This window comes from Rhinopithecus roxellana, chromosome 18, assembly GCF_007565055.1.
Source record: "Rhinopithecus roxellana isolate Shanxi Qingling chromosome 18, ASM756505v1, whole genome shotgun sequence".
Lineage (NCBI taxonomy): Eukaryota > Metazoa > Chordata > Mammalia > Primates > Cercopithecidae > Rhinopithecus > Rhinopithecus roxellana.
Genome location: NC_044566.1, coordinates 46,875,956 through 46,892,752, shown reverse-complemented (window position 1 = coordinate 46,892,752; position 16,797 = coordinate 46,875,956).

Genomic DNA, 16,797 nt, shown 5'->3' with positions numbered 1-16,797 from the left:
CCTGTATTCCAAGCGTACTGTTCCTTACCTCTGCTGTGGAGTGGTAGACTGATTTCATCTTGATAGTCTGGGTCAATCACCCCAGTCAACACTGTAACTCCCTTCTTAGCCTGTTGACTTAAAGGTAGGAGGAGCCCAAAGTGTCCATGTGGCAATCTTAACTTCCAGTTTAATGGAATTGTTGTTATGTGTGTCTCCTGGTGGCAGTGTTCCTGCCTCTGGAACTAAGAGCTCTAGGCCAGTAGAATGAAATGTTGTGGGAACAGGAAGCAAAAATTTTGCTAGTGGATCTCTAGGAGTGATAGTGAGTGGTGCCATCTTTACTTCTACTCCTTGATTCCTAGAACCATGAATCCTGGCTATGGGAGAAACAGTACCATATATTGGACACTGATTCAGAGCATACACGGCCTTCTGGAGGACTTTGCCCCAGCCCTGCCAAGTATTGTCACCTAGTTGGCATTGTAATTGTGACTTCAATAGGCCATTCCACTGTTCTAACAATCCAGCTGCTTCAGGATGATGGGGAACATGGTAAGACCAGTGAATTCCATAAGCACGAGCCCACTGCTGCACTTCTTTAACTGTGAAGTAAGTGCTTTGGTCAGAGGCAATGCTGTGTGGAATACCATGACAGTGGATAAAGCATTCCGTGAGTCTGCAGGTGGTAGTCTTGGCAGAAGCATTATATGCAGCATAGGCAAATGCATAACCAGAGTAAGCATCTATTCCAGTGAGGGCAAACTCTGCCCTTTCCATGATGGAAGAGGTCCAATATAATCAACCTACCACCAGGTAGCTAGCTGATCACCCCAAGGAATGGTGCCATATCAAGGGCTCAGTGTTAGTCTCTGCTGCTGGCAAACTGGGCACTCAGCACTGGCTCTAGCCAGGTCAGCCTTGATAAGTGGAAGTCCATGTTGCTGAGCCCATGCATAACCTCCATCCCTGCCACCATGACCACTTTGTTCACAGGCCCATTGGGCAATGACAGGGGTGGCTGGGGAAAGAGGCTGAGTGGTGTCCACAGAATGGGTCATCCTATCCACTTGATTATTAAAATCCTCCTCTGCTGAGGTCACCTGTTGGTGGGCACTCACATGGGATGCAAATATCTTTACAGTTTTTGACTGCTCAGGGAGATCCATCCACATACCTCTTCCCCAAATTCCTTTGTCACTGATTTTCCAATCATGCTTCTTCCAAGTCCCTGACCATCCAGCCAAACCATTGGCTACAGCTCATGAATCAGTATATAATCACATATCTGGCCATTTCTCATTCCATGCAAAGTGCACAACCAGGTGCACTGCCCACTGGGAAGATTTCACATCACCATTGTCCTTTAGAAATGTCCTAGAAAGGGACTATAGTGCTACAGCTGTCCACTTTTGGGTGGTGCCTGCATAATGTGCAGAAACATCTGTGAACTAGGCCCTAGTCTTCTCTTCCTCTGTCAACTGATCATAGGGAACTCCCCCATGAGGTCATAGGTGCAGGCTGGGGGAGAGAAGGCAGGGTGGCAGGAGTGAAGACCATGGACATTTGAGCCACTTCTTCATGTAACTTACTTGTGCCTTCAGGACTTGCTCAAGCCTGATCACATATATACCACTTCCATTTGATGATGGAATGCTGCTGTGCACAACCCACTTTATGGCTAGATGGATCAGAAAGCACCCAGTTCATGACGGGCAGTTCAGGTTGCCTGGTGACTTGATGATCCATTGTCAAACATTCAGTTTCCACCAAAGCCCAGTAACAGGACAAGAGCTATCTCTCAAAAAGAGAGTAGTTATCTGCAGAAGATGGCAGGGCCTTGCTCCAAAATCCTAGAGGCTTCTGCGTGATTCACCTATGAGGGCCTTCCAAAGGCTCCAAACAGCATCTCTATCTGCCACCGACTCTCAAGCACCATTGGATCTGCTGGGTCATATGCCCTAAGTGGCAAAGCAGCTTGCACAGCAGCCTGGACTTGTAGAGCCTTCTCCTGTTCTGGAACCCACTTAAAACTGGTAGCCTTTCAGGTCGCCTGATAAATGGGGCAGAGTAACACACCCAAATGAGGAATGTGTTGCCTCTAAAATCCAAATAAGCCCATTAGGTTGTGCCTCTTGGTTGTAGGAGGGCCAAATGCAACAACTTATCCTTCCCCTTAGAAGGAGTATCTTGACAGGCCCCACACCACTGGACCCCTAGAATTTTACTGAGGTAGAAGCCCCCCGAGTTTTATTTGGATTTATTTCCCATCCTCTGGCATACAGATGTCTCACCAATAAGTCCAGTGTGTTTGCTACTTCTCGCTCATTGGATCCAATCAGCATACTGTCATCAATGTAATGGACCAGTGTCATATCCTGTGGAAGCAAAAAGTGATCAAGATCTCTCCAAATAAAATTATGACACAAAGCCAGAAAGTTGATATACCCCTGAGGTAGGACAGTAAAGGTATATTGCTGGCCTTGCCAGCTGAAGGCAAATTGCTTCTGGTGGGCCTTATGGACAGGAATGGAGAAAAAGGCATTTTGCCAAGTCAATGGCTACATACCAGGTACCAGGAGATGTGTTAATGTGCTCAAGCAATGAAACCACACCTGGTACAGCAGCTGCAATTGGAATCGCCACTTGGTTAAGCTTACGACAATCCACTGTCATTCTCCAAGATCCATCTGTCTTCTGCACAGGCCGAATGGGAGAGTTGAACAGGGAAGTGGTGGGAATCACTACTCCTGAATCTTTCAAGTCCTTTATGGTGACACTAATGTCTGAAATCCCTCCAGAGATGTAATATTGTTTTTTATTTACTATTTTTCTAGGTAGAGGCAGCTCTAATGGCTTCCATTTGGCCTTTCCCACCATAGTAGCCCTCACCCTACCACTCAGGAAGCCAATTTGGGGGTTCTGCCAGCTGCTAAGTATGTGTTATGCATTCTGGCACTGGGGTAATGACCACAGGATGATTCCGGGGACCCACTGGACCCACTATAAATTGGACCTGAGCTAAAACTTCATTAATTACCCGACATCTGTAAGCCTCTACTTTAACTAGAGGACCACAATGACATTTTGGGTCCCCTAGAATCAAAATCAGCTCAGAGCCAGTGTCCAGTAGTTCCTGAAATGTCTGATCATTTCCTTTTCCCTAATGTACAGTTACCCTGGTAAAAGGCCAGGGGTCTCCTTGGGGAAGGATGGGAGAAAGATTTATGGCATAAATTGTCAGTAACATAGTGGGGTCCTTCCTCAAGGAGACCTGACCTCCCTTTCATTCAAGGGGTTCTGGGTCTGTAAACTGGCTCAAGTCTGGAAATTGATTGAGGGGTTATGAATCTCTGTTTTTATAATTCAGATTAGTCATTTGTCCATTTGACCTGGAAGTTTTCTGCTTGTACAAATTAAGTAGAAATGCAGTGGGCTTCCTATCAATTTCACTTCTAGGAACACCATGATTATTTAGTCAATGCCAGAGCTCTATACAAGTCAGGCTCTTCTGATTGCCACTTTGCCTCTTCTTTCTATTGCAGTAGCTATGCCCACTTTGCCCTTGACAGTTCAGTGCCATGACTTGGCCCCTGCCACCTTAGGATCCAATTATTCCCGTTGTATTTAAATTTTATAGTTTGAGTGACTGTGGTTCCCACTCTTAGATGTGACATACAGAGAATAATTACAGGGCTCTTCAAAGATGCAGGTGCTGCCCTCACAAATCTATTTTGCAAAGCATTGGACAAGGGTATATCTTCTGGACCCTCCCAGCTGGGATGAGTAGGTCTAAAGTGACTAACCCACTCCACCATCCCAATCTCTTTAGGCCTTTGGATCCCTTCATTTACATTAAACCAAGGGAGATCAGGCATTTCCAGCTCTCTCACACTGGGCCATCTTTTAATCCATATTTCAGCTAACCAAGCAAATAAATTATTAGAATCTTTTTTAACTCCCTGAGCTGCAACACTGAATGCAGAGTCTTTACTTAGTAGGCCCAAATCAATAAATTCAGCCTGATCCAACTCTATGTTCTTTCCACCATTATCCCACAGCCTTAATATCCATTCCCATGCCTGTTCTCCAGATTTCTGTTTATATAAATTAGAAAATTCACACAGTTCTTTTCTGAGTGTAGTGCACTTCCTCTTGGGTCACACTTTCAACCTCACCTCTACGGGCCCACTAGGACTTTAGTCTAGTTATAGATCTAGAAGCAAACAGGGGTCTTGGGGCAGCTCCTGAGGAGAACTGAGATTATCTTGCCTGGCAATTGCCTCAGGGGAGGTCATCACTGTTGCCTAAGGCAGAACAGGGTTTGTCTTCTCAGATAAAGGTGGAAAGGCTGATGGCAGCATAGGTCAGGGAAGGTATGTTGCCCCTACTGGGGATGGGGAAGCTATTCCTTCTGGTAAAAAAAGGTTAATCAGAATTTACAAACTCAGCATCCCCAGCTTCATCAGAGTCCTCCCACATGTCCCCATTCTAAGTTGCAGGATCCCATTCTTTTCCAATTAATGTCCTCACTTTAACAGTAAACACCTGGTGAGGCTATGCATGCACCTACTATCATTGCAGGTCAGCCAGTCGCAAGATAAGAGCTTATGTCTGTTTTTCCACAATTTCAGCTGTTTCTCTACAGGAGATAAGACTCTCACTCAGGGCAATCTTAGCAGATTTGAGGCTCCGTATCTGTTCTGGAGCCGGGAAATAGAATCCCTGAGTTCATCATTTTCTTTCATCACTTTGTCCACTGAACTTAGGAGCAACCAACCAGCTTCATTATGTTCCTTGGTTCTCCACATATGGTCAAATGTATTTTGTATAGAGTCACTAAACTCCTTGCCTCTCACAAGTGATGAATCAGGAGTGTCAAATGCATTTATTTTACATAATTCTCTAAACAGTTCAGGCCAAGGACTATCAGTGTTCTCTGTATTATTAGAAATAGGGTCCTTAGCATTTTTGGGTCTAATCATATTAGGCAGCCAACTTCAGAAACCCCAAAGTCAATGAAAGAACTCCATCCTTAATATTCTCTTCCTCTAGTACCACTCCTGTTACCAACATCTGTATTAGTCAGGATTCTCTAGAGGGACAGAAATGGAATATATATGGGAGTTTATTAAGTATTAACTCACACAATCACAAGGTCCCACAGTATGCTGTCTGCAGGATGAAGAGCAAGGAGAGCCAGCCTGAGTTCCAAAACTGAAGAACTTGGAGTCCGATGTTCGAGGGCAGGAAGCATCCAGCACGGGAGAAAAATGTAGGCTCAGAGGTTAGGCCAGTCTCTCTTTTAATTTTTCTGCCTGCTTATATTCTAGCCATGCTGGCAGCTGATTAGATTGTGCCCACTCAGATTGAGGGTGGGTCTGCCTTTCCCAGCCCACTGACTCAAATGTTAATCTCCTTTGAAAACACCCTCATGGACACACCCAGGATCAATACTTTGTATCCTTCAATCCATTCAAGTTGACACTCAGTATTAACCATCATAGGGTCTCACTCTGTTATCCACGTAGCAGTGCAGCGTTGTGATCATGGCTCACAGCAGCCTCGACTTCCTGGGCTCAGGAGATCCTCCCACCTCAGTCTCCTGATTAGCTGGTGCTCACCACCATGCCCTGCTACATTTTTTGTGTTTCTCATAGAGATGGAGCTTTGTCCTATGGCCTAGACTGGTCTCGAATTCCTGGGCTCAAGAGATCCTTCACCTTCCAAAGTACTGGGATTATAGGCATGAGCCACCATGCCCAGCCTTAAGCCTCAGTTTCATTATCTGTAAAATGAGAATGAGAGTACACACCTTAAAGGCAGTGCTTTGCAGGTAAAGTACCAACGCAGTGCTTAGCACAAGATAAGTGGTGATTCAGTTGTTATTGTGTCAGAAGTGGTAGCCTCCAAAATCTATTCTTTCTTTCTTGTAGAGTAGTATTTTATCCCACTTGATCTGGGCATATGGCTGTATGAAATAAAGACTCTTTTCCCCAGCACCCATGAGTCAGTGTGGTCACCCTAGTTTTAACCCTTCAGAGAATCAGACTCAACCCCAGAACAGAAAGGGCCTTAAAAATCATTTCGTTCTTTATTATACAGTGTGTGATCCAAGGCCCAACAGCATGAACATTACCTGGGAGCTTGTCAGAAATGCAGAATCTGAGACTCTACCCAGCCCTACAGAATCAGAATCTGCATTTTAACAAGATTCCAGCTGGTCGCAGTGGCTCATGCCTGTAATTTCAGCACTTTGGGAGGCCGAGCAGGAGGATCACTTGAGGCCAGGAGTTCAAGGCCAGCCTGGACAACATAGAGAGATCCTCTCTCTCTCTCTCTCTCTCTCTCTCTCTCTCTCAACCTCTCTCTCTCCCCCCATATATATAAAATTAGCTGGGCCTAGTGTTGCACACCTGTAGCCCTACCTAGTTGGGAGGCTGAGGCGAGACGTTTGCTTGAGACTAGCAGTTCAAGCCACAGTGAGTTATGATTGTGCCACTGTACTCCAGCCTGGATGACAGCGGGAGATCCTATCTCTAAAAATAAATCAATAAAATAAAACAGAAACAAGATCTCCGGGTGGTTTGGGGCACCCTTACAGCATGAGAAGCACTGATCTGGCCTGATTCTCTCCTTGTCTCCCCTCCCAAGTTCAACACCTCCCTCGCCTCTCTCGTTGTGCTGCCCCTTCCCTTGGTGCCACCATCTCGCCACTCTTCTTGCGCTGCCCCTTCCCTTCGGTGCCACCAGCTAGCACTCTTTTTCCTCTCACTCTCCCTCTGACACCCCCATGGGACAGAGGAATGGGACAATTCAATGCCACCCTTTTGAAAAGTTACTCACCCTCCAATCCAGGCTCTCGAGACACTCCTGCCTTGCCTCACATTCTGGATGTCCCCAGTCCATTGGGCTTGGCTCTGACTTGGACGGGGACAGTGAGAACTTTTGTGGAACTGTATTTGCCAACTTCCACGTGAGTAGGGGCCTTTTCCTGGTGAGCCCCAGAGGAAGCTGTTATTGACATAGGTGATGGGTGGTCTGGGGTTAGGCATAGGGAGGAAGCTCAGTGAACCAAACTGCTGGGATAGCTGAGTGACAACAAAACAGGGCCTTTGACCAATGTCACATCAGCCAATCCCCAAATATGTCAAAAGGGACCCAGTGGATACTATCAGAAAGACCAAGAGGTGAATCATGTAGAATGATTATTTCAGAGTTTGCAAAACTCAAGTTGCTGTTTGCTCTATTTCTCTGTACATAAGTTAAAGTTCAACTTTATTGAAAGTAGTGAATGTTTTTTGAGCTCCTACTGCATGCTGGGCTGTGTGCAGGGTTGAAGAACTGATGGTCCCTGCCTTCTTGTTCACAAACGGAGAGGGAGACATTTGCCAATAACTGAAACTGAAGAGGGCCTGAACTGGAGCTGTGGAGTAGACACAGAGATGGTGGGAGTGATGGATCCAGCATGAGGGAGGGTGGCAGATGCCCCAGCTGTCAACCCAAAAGCCATGGGTCTTGCTTCTTTCTCATTAACATCATTCTAATTTTGTCCAGGTATTGGGTTATCATGGGCTTCAAGGGAGTTGGAGCTTATGTAATTTTGGCAAGCTTAACAGGTCAATGTAGAAAGGGAGGATTTTAACTTTTTTCAAAACATCACTACTGGACATAATTATATTCTTTTGTCATCTCTTTATGTCTTTTTAAAATCTGTCTCCTCCCATTGGAACAGAAGACCCTTGACAGCAGGAATTCTGCCTGCTTTGTTCAGGGCTCTTCCCCTAACACTTGGGGAACAACGTCTGGCATGTGGTCTGACATTCACATGAAATATGCAGACCAACCCAGTCAGGCAACTCATTTTAATTCAGCAAATAGTTATTGATTTTCTTTTGTGTGCCAGACCCTGTGTTGGACCATGGGGACCTGGTGAACGGATACAGATATGAGAAAGCAAACGTAAAACTAGCAAAAATGCAAAGGTAAACAGAAAGTAAAATAAAGTAAACAGAAAGTAAAATTTCTGGCCTTTCTGCTATAGAGTGAAGAAAAATGACTAAAATCAAGTAAAACCAACCCATATGATTTGACTGACAATAAAATGTTTACCATCACATGGTGCAGCTGTTTTTTTTAGGAACATAATGTCACTCATTCATATGAGTGACCCATGCTGTGGAAATGTGTTACCTCTACCTAGTGGATCACAATTGCCTGTAGTCTGTTTGTTTTGTAATAATTGTAGCCAAGTCTATCCCCAATTAAGTTATGGCAAGTTCAAACAAACAAATAAACAAAAACAAACAGAACACAAGCTTCTGTAAGAGTGATGAGTGTTACAGGGTGATAGGATTCAGGGAGCTCAAACCAGAAGGATTTAACCCAGTGCACACTTTAGACTTCCAGGTGTCAGGAAAGGTCTCCTTGAGGCATGAAGGAGGAGTAGAAGTTATCCAGGAAAACGGAGGTGGGATTGGCAGGAGGAAGAGCATTGCAAGCAGAGGAGACAACATGCAGACACTGAAGAAGGAGGACACGGAGTAAATTCCAGGGCATGAGAGATGGTCAGAGTTGCAGGAGAACAGAGAGTGAGGGAAGGTGGGTGAAATGATAATGATGTAGAAAGTAGAGTCAAAGTGGGTCACATGGGTAGAGCTGGCAGAGACAGAAGGGAAAGTAGGCTGGGGGCATGAACTGGGCAGAGTCCAGACAGGGTCAGATGACTATGGAGGCTGCAAAGGGGTGAAGGGCAGTGCTGAGTGCTGGGCACTGCAGTCCCTTGTGCATGACCAGTACCTGCAGGGATGATGACCCCCATGGGCGTCCTGGCCCCAGGCCCACTGCTGAATGAGTGAATCCACGCTAAGCGGAAGAACATTGGCAGTAGAGTCTCACTGACCCCAGTAGTACCACTGACAGGAACCTCTGGGGCTGAACTCATGGTGGTGGGCAGAGAAGAGGTACTTTGAAGCAGAGCTCTAGGAGCTGAGTCAGCATCACTGTGTGGCATTAAAAAAAAAAAGCGCTGCATTTATTTCTCATTGTTTTATCGATGTGTGCTCTTAATTTTAATTAAAATACTAGGAGGGAAATGTCTGAGACCTTTCCTGGGGGAGCCCTGAATTTAGCTTCATTGATAGGGCAATGGAGACAGCAACTCTGTCTTCCTTTCCTCAGTCTCACCAGACCCATATTTCTCCAAAAATACTTTGAGCTTGTCAACTTAAATAACAAACATAGAGAGGCTTTCTAAAAGAAAATGATATTTATTTTGGAATAGAGCATTGCAATGGGACTATGCATGCACAATTAACTATATGCATATTCAGGGAGGTAAAGGAAAACAAGGGTTTTTAAAGGAAAAAATACGGAGGATTCCATACTGTTTTGAAATAATTATCCTTGGCTACAAAGATCAATAACAAGGATGATGCCAGCTCAAGGTTGGACAGGCAGTTGCTGGACAGATGTCCTTGCAGAAATATTTTTGTGTGTGTGTAAGGTTGAGATGGCCTTTGTGCAAGGTTGTGGTTCTTGTAGTCTCTTTTGTTATCAGGCATATAAGCATGAGAACCTGCTCTTCACAACCTTCCTGGACTTTATATGTCAAGGTTTTCTTAACATTGGTGACTCCATTTTGATTCTGACAACTTTCACTAACTCTAGCAGGATATGCTATTTTAACTCAACTCAGTAAGCATTTCTTGAGGCCCCACTATGTCAAAGTGCTAGATACTGAGGGGGTTACAAAGATGAATGAGACCGTTTTGGCTCAAGAGACTGGCACCTTAGTTAGGGAGAGGTATGGAAACAACAAATCTGATACTGGGAGGAATAAGTGGGCGCTCTCTCTCATGGAGTTCAAATAAAGTGCCCAGGATAAATGGGGGAAATGGAAACTGGAGCAGGAAAGGTTTCACTGAGGGGTGACCCTTGTACTGAGATCTGCGGGCTCATGTTCTCATGATAGGAGGGAAAGAGAGTTCCAGCAGAGGGAACAGTTTACACAAGGGTCTAGAGGAGTAAACCCCAGTTACTGAAGCGTGGGGGATGGAAAATAATTTTCTCTTCAGCTATCTCAAGTTATTAGTTGGAATGGAAACTGTAACAACAGACAGATCAGTAAGAGAAAAAAAGGAGCTTATTAACATACATATCCCATATACATATGGGAGAAATCCAGAGATGAGCAATTCTCAAAAAGGTGAGAATCCCAGCTTATATAGCATCTTCAACCAAGAACAGTACATTTTTAGAGAAGTGACAAGATGAAAGAAAAGAAATTTGAGTCTCTAGGGGCAGTAAATTGTGGGAAGGCAAATAAATGTGGGAAAAACTAGTTGGGAAAGCTTGTGAATGTAAATTTCTCTGGTACCATCTCTGGGCTGATAAGTGTCTGTGATACTGTGAAATATATATTTGGTCTTGCCCAGTCATACAACTTCTAAAACCCTTGGAATCTCCAAAGTACGCTAATGAGCTGACTGTTGGCTGGTCACTGGAAAGACAAAGGGAGGATGAGAGGGTTGGAACCTTCAGCCCCACTGTCAACCTCTAAGGACGGAACAAGGGCTGAAGGTTAAGTTGACTACCAATGGCCAATGATGCAATCAATCAATCATGCCTACATAATGAAGCTCCTGTCAACCCAAAAAGACTGGGTTCAGTGAACTTCCAGAGGTTCCCGAATGGTGACATGCCTGGAGCTTCCCCCATACCTCATCTTACACATCCATCTCTTCATCTGAGTCCTTTTTCTATGATCAATCAGTAAATGTAACTCTTTCCTTGATTTCTGTGAGCTGCTCTAGCAAATTCATCATACCCAAGGTGGGGGTCTTAGGATCCCCAATTTATAGCTGGTTGCTCAAAAGCATGGTCAAAACAACCTGGTGCTTGCAGTCAGCACTGGAAGTGGGCAGATGTCTTGTGGGACCGAGTCCTCAACCGGTGTGATATGATGCTATCTCTAGGTAGATAGTGTCAGAGTTGAAGTGAATTAGAGGGTCCCCAGCTGCAGCCTGCTGCAGAATTGATTGTTTACTTGGTGTGTGAGTAGAAATCCCCACTTATCTAGTGTCAGAAGTCACACATCTAGTGAAAATATAGAAGGAGAAACAGAGCTTATTTTTTCTACTCAGGGTCCAAAGTTGTCTTTAGTGGTTAATGTTTATTCTCCCTGGTGGGATTGGGGGGGAGTTAGCTTTTGTCTTCGAAAATCTATGTTCTGCTTTTAGGCAAATAGAGGAAGGGTAGAGAGCTTTCCTACATTTTCTTCTTAATTGCTTTCAGCTCAACAATCCTTCATATTTTGGGATGGCATATTCCAGTCTCCCATAGAAGCATAGGATATGGAGTGGACATCTGGGGGGATGCAGCTTGAGAAGTAGCAGAGGCCCCATGGCAATGGCTTTACATGCCAGGCTCAAGAGTTAAAATCCCCTCAGGAGGCACTAGGGATCCATGGTGGACTTCGTAGGAGGAGAGTGACATGGTCTGATATGTGCTACATAATGATAATCTTTCCAGCAGTGCAAAGGGAGAATTGCAGAGCAAGAATTTGGAAATGTAAGGATTAGGGTGGGGGCTGGCAAATAATAATTTTGGAATCTAGGCAAGACTTTAGAAAGGAGGAGTGGGTCTAGAAAAGAAAGATTAGCATAAGGTGTAAAAGAGAGCAGTATTATCAACCCATCTGAAATAAATTTTACAAATAGTGTAATGAACCTACTCTTATAATTTCAGAAATTGTAAGTGTAATATTCAGAAATTATAAGTGTAATATACAGAAGAAGCAGAAAGAAAGCTATTTACAATAACAAAGTATGCATTTCAATGTGAAGTAGTCAGATATTTTCACCCACACTAAAATCATCATAAGGGTGACAACTGCAAATACAACGTGATATAATGTAGGATATTTTATGTGGCATTTCGAATACCTTGAGAGACATCACCATGTACGATGTGGTCTTTCTGAAATGTTGACAAGTCTGAAATGTGGAGAAGCAAAGATGGAGAGAATGAAGGGGACGCCAGGTGCCCTGAAGGCGAGGTGAGAAAGCAGGAGGGGTTTAAAATGCAGAGAGGAAAGCGTGGCCTCCCCAGAGCAGAGAGCTCGAGAGTGGAGGTTTAGGTGGGGAGGCCCTAATGCCAGTGAGAGCATGCAGGTTAACGTTGGTTCAGGTTATTGGGTTCAAGCTGCCCAGTGGGTCTCTCTGTGTAGCGCTCAGGAACTTCCTGGAAACCCATGAGCTCCCACAGCATCCAATGTGGCAGAGAGCTTGAGGAAAATGAAGACTGAGATGAGGCCACTGACATTTAACAACAAAGAAATATGGTAGCTCAGGACTTTGAAAAAGCTGAGAAAGTGGAGTTGTGAGGAATGAAGCTAGAACACACAAAAAGAAAACCTTACATTAATGAAGTACAAGCAGCAGGTTTTTACAGCCAGGATTGCGGTAACAGACTTTCTCCTTGACCTAACCTGTGTTAGGCTCTCTAAGGCCTTGTCTCAACAAGGCTTCAACTACAGGCTTCAGTGACTGTCCTTGTGGGGCCTGCATCACCCAGTTTTAGCAAGAATCTTCCTAAGTCAGTTTAGGAAGAACTCTTCACCCTTGATATATGATCACCCTCAATATTTGGTCAAATTCCTCATCCCCTAGGGATGCACCTGCTCCACCTGGCCTGCCTTGAGCAAGAATCCTGTTAGGTCAGTTTATTTATCTTTTGAGACAAGATCTTGCTCTGTCACCCAGGCTGGAGTACAGTGGTCCAATCACTGCTCACTGCAGCCTCCACCTCCCAGGCTCAAATGATCCTTCCTCTCACATCAGCCTCCCAAGCAGCTAGGACTACAGGCACACACCACAACAACTGGCTAAGTTGTGAATTTTTGTAGAGACATGGTTTTGCCATGTTGCCCAGGCTGGTCTCAAATTCCTGGTCCCAAATGATCCACCTGCCTTGACCTCCCAAAGTGCTGGGATTACAGGAACGAGCCACTGCGCCTGGCCCCTGTTAGGCTAGTTTAGCAAGAATTCCCCTACCTTGCTGTCTCCTCTTAGTAATTTTCTATCTACTACCCCCCTCCCCACTCTGCTCCTTGGCTGTAAATTCCCACATGCTATGGCTGTATTCAGAATTGAGACTAGTTCTATACTGAGGTCTTTTTTCTCCCACCGTAATTGTTCTTGAGTAAAATCTATTTGTACTGCTTTAAGAACCGTCAGGCTCTGGATTTCCTTAGCAGTTTGTAAGGACTGGAGAGTAGAAAATGAGTGTGGGTACTGTGTGCATGTGGTGGGGGCGGGGGGAGGGAGACTAATGGGGATATAGAGTAGGGCAGATGAGGATGAATTACAATTCATTTGACATGAGTTCTAGTTACAAAATCTGTTGAATTAATAGAAAACTATATCAAGGTTTTGTTGTTGTTTTCTTAGGAAATCTAAGAGGCACCTAGCCCAGCGCTCCTGGATCACGCCACAGGCACTTTGTCACTTGTCAGTTGAATCCAGGCATTGGGTTGGCCTTTCAGTAAAACAAGAGGTAACTTACTTAGAGAACGTGTTGGAAATGTAATTATTGTTTTCCAATGACCAGGCCAAAGGATGACCTGTGGTCATTGCGAGAGACAGGACTAGCTGGATTTCCTAGCCGACTAAGAATTCCTAAGCCTAGCTGGGAAAGTGACCACTTCCACCTTTAAACACGGAGTTTGCAACTTAGCTCATACCCGCCAATCAGATAGTAAAGAGAGCTCACTAAAATGCTAATTAGTGAAAAACAAGAGATAAAGAAATAGCCAATCATCTGTTGCCTGAGAGCACAGTGGGAGGGACAATGATCGGGATTTAAACCCAGGCATTTGATCAGGATATAAACCCAAAGTGCCGGCAACCCCTTTGGGTCCCCTCCGTTTGTATGGGAGCTCTGTTTTCACTCCATTTCACTCCATTAAATCTTGCAACTGTACTCTTCCGGTCCGTGTTTGTTACGGCTGGAACTGAGCTTTCACTTCCCGTCCACCACTGCTGTTTGCCTCAGTGGCAGACCTGCCACTGACTTCCATTCCTCTGGATCTGGCAGGGTGTCTGCTGTGCTCCTGATCCAGCGAGGCGCCCACTGCCGCTCCCGATGGGGGTAAAGGCTTGCCATTGTTCCTGCAGAGCTAAGTGCCTGGGTTCATCCTAATAGAGCTGAACACTAGTCACTGTGTTCCATGTTTCTTCTCCATGACCCACGGCTTCTAATAGAGCTATAACACTCACTGCAGGGCCCAAGATTCCATTCCTTGGAATCTGTGAGGCCAAGAACCCCAAGGCAGAGAACACGAGGCTTGCCACCATCTTGGAAGCAGCAGCCACCATCTTGGGAGCTCTGGGAGCAAGGACCCCCTGGTAACAATTGGAGTTTTCTGTTGGGCTAAATCTCCTTGAGGAGGTGTGGACAAATCACAGGTTACCATTTCTCCATTTATACATGGGAAAAGGACAATGTGATTTTTTAAAAAGATTACTCATTGGCACCAGGCAGCAATGCATGTAGGTTTTAGTTGTGAAATTAAAATATTTAGAGCCTGATCCCCAGACCTCACTTAGGCGGCACAGCCCCTCTGCCCTTCTTTCCCAGCCCGCAGCAGAAAAACCTAATTCCATTTTACCTCCCTGACTTGCTGTGCTTATTATGTTACCTTTCTCCTATTCACCAAATTGTTTAGCACAACTAAATCAGGCTGACATTTTGATAATAAACTCCAGGACTAGTGGAGTTTTCAAATTTGGTGTCTCTTTCCCTAATACGGTTTTCATTGATCCCAAGAGTTGCTGGAGCAGTCGAGGCTTTTTTATAATTCCCAGGAAGAGACTCAGACAATCTTCTGAGTGGGTGTGCAAGATCACTCTCTTTGTACAAAGATGGCTTAGATTTATTCACAGCTTCCTCTCCTGCAATAGCTCAGGAAGCATAAATGGGTTGGGGGATGGGGTGTGTGTTGAATGAAAATGTTTTGTAATTTCAAAGCAACCAAACAGACTAGATCCTTCAGAATGGTTTTATTTTCTGTGGCAACATAGTTGTGGGCACAAAATCTTTTTCTTTTCCTTAACCTGCATCTGTAGCCTTTTGCATTACCTTGTCACTAGCAGAAAATAGGATTTTTCACTTGCAGACGGTGAAGAGAGAAGAGGCTAGCCTAAACGTTAGGTAGAAATTACTTGTCAAGTTTGATCACTTCACAGAAAATCCAAATCCCCTTTGAAAAGGCACAGTTGATACTCAGAGATTAGCGGGGATGTCCTTCTAGATCCATTGTTTGGCTAAATTGTCTGCATATGCAGCATGTTTGCTAAATGAGTGATACATTTGCATCTAAATGGTCCATAAATAATTTGATTCTGCTCCAGACAGTGCAATAAACAAGCCCCCTCCTCCTGTTGGGCTTGTGAGATGTGCGAGTGCTATTGCACTCTGCTATTGCTTTGACTGTGCTATTATTTGACAAGGCACTGGGGAAGGAGTACATGAATCTATTAACGAGAACCACCTTCCATTATGAGCTGAGATTTGAGTGAGCAGGCAGAGAAATCTTTCATAATGTGCTGCTTTGGCCTTCAGCTCTCTGGGCAAAAAAAAAAAAAAAAAAAAATTTAAGGTAATAAATAAGAGCAAAAGCTTGGACATGAAGCCCAACACCCCTCTCTCTCTGTGTGCTGCTGCCACTGTAACAATTCTCTTTGCATGTTGGGGAAGGAAGGTGTGAGGTGTTAATTACCATCTGCCTGCTGCTTTTTATAAGTGCATTGATTACCCATTCCTCCCAACCAGTGGCACCATGGTGAGTATTTATAGTACACATGTGAATGTGGGGCCCATGATCTACATTTGAGTTGATCCTTTGAGTGCTTTAGCTACTCTGCAGACACGGCCAGGTATGAGGATCACGCAGCTTTCTCCTTCTATGTCCAAACAGATGAGTTCCAGCTCTTAATTTGTAAGGCTGGAAATTGAACAATGGCATCGACAGTTGTCAGTTTCCATGTGCAGTTATGTGATGCCTGTTAATGTCAAAACTGTGACTTTTTATAGCCTCCTTTCATGAGATTTGTGATGTTCTGTTCTTCTAAAAGGCTCCAGTGGGACAGTATACCTTGATTTAAGAAAGTTCAATATATTAAATCCAGTTTCACAGGAAAGAAATATAGAAGAATGGTTATTCACTTTGCAAAAGAATTCACAATGGGATTCTTAAAGTGATAAATATTATATGTGGCACTTAGCATGTGATTTAGTTCATTGTTTCAGGAATGTGTCTATGGGCAAAAGCCTGTCTACTTAAAGAGTTCGGGTGCTTCTTACTTTAGGTGCTTCAGCCTTGGTTCCCCAGCTCATGCTGGCATGAGGACAGTCAAGTACTCAGGTAAAACTCCCAGTGGTAGTTGCCTCTAATCCCCAGTTTTATTCCTGAAACTCCAAGTTTCTAATATTTTACTGTGGCAGATAGCATACATTGGCTCACTTAACCCAGGTTCCAGTGCCCTTTTAATTTCCCTGCCTGAGCTAGAGTGCCTAAAGGCTGACATCCATATTCCCCAGTTTCCCTGGCATTTAGGCATCCTCATATGATTTAGAGACTTAATCTTCTGGCAGGCATAGCTGGTTCTTCTGGGGCAGCTGGGGTAGAGTTTCTGCCCCTAGAGTTCAGTCTCTCGCATCAAGGTGCCAAGCAGCAGAAAGCAGCAGCAGTGGCATTTCTGCTAGAACAGCTCTGTGCTATAGCTGGGTGTTTCCTCTGGCTGCTTTGCCCCCTGG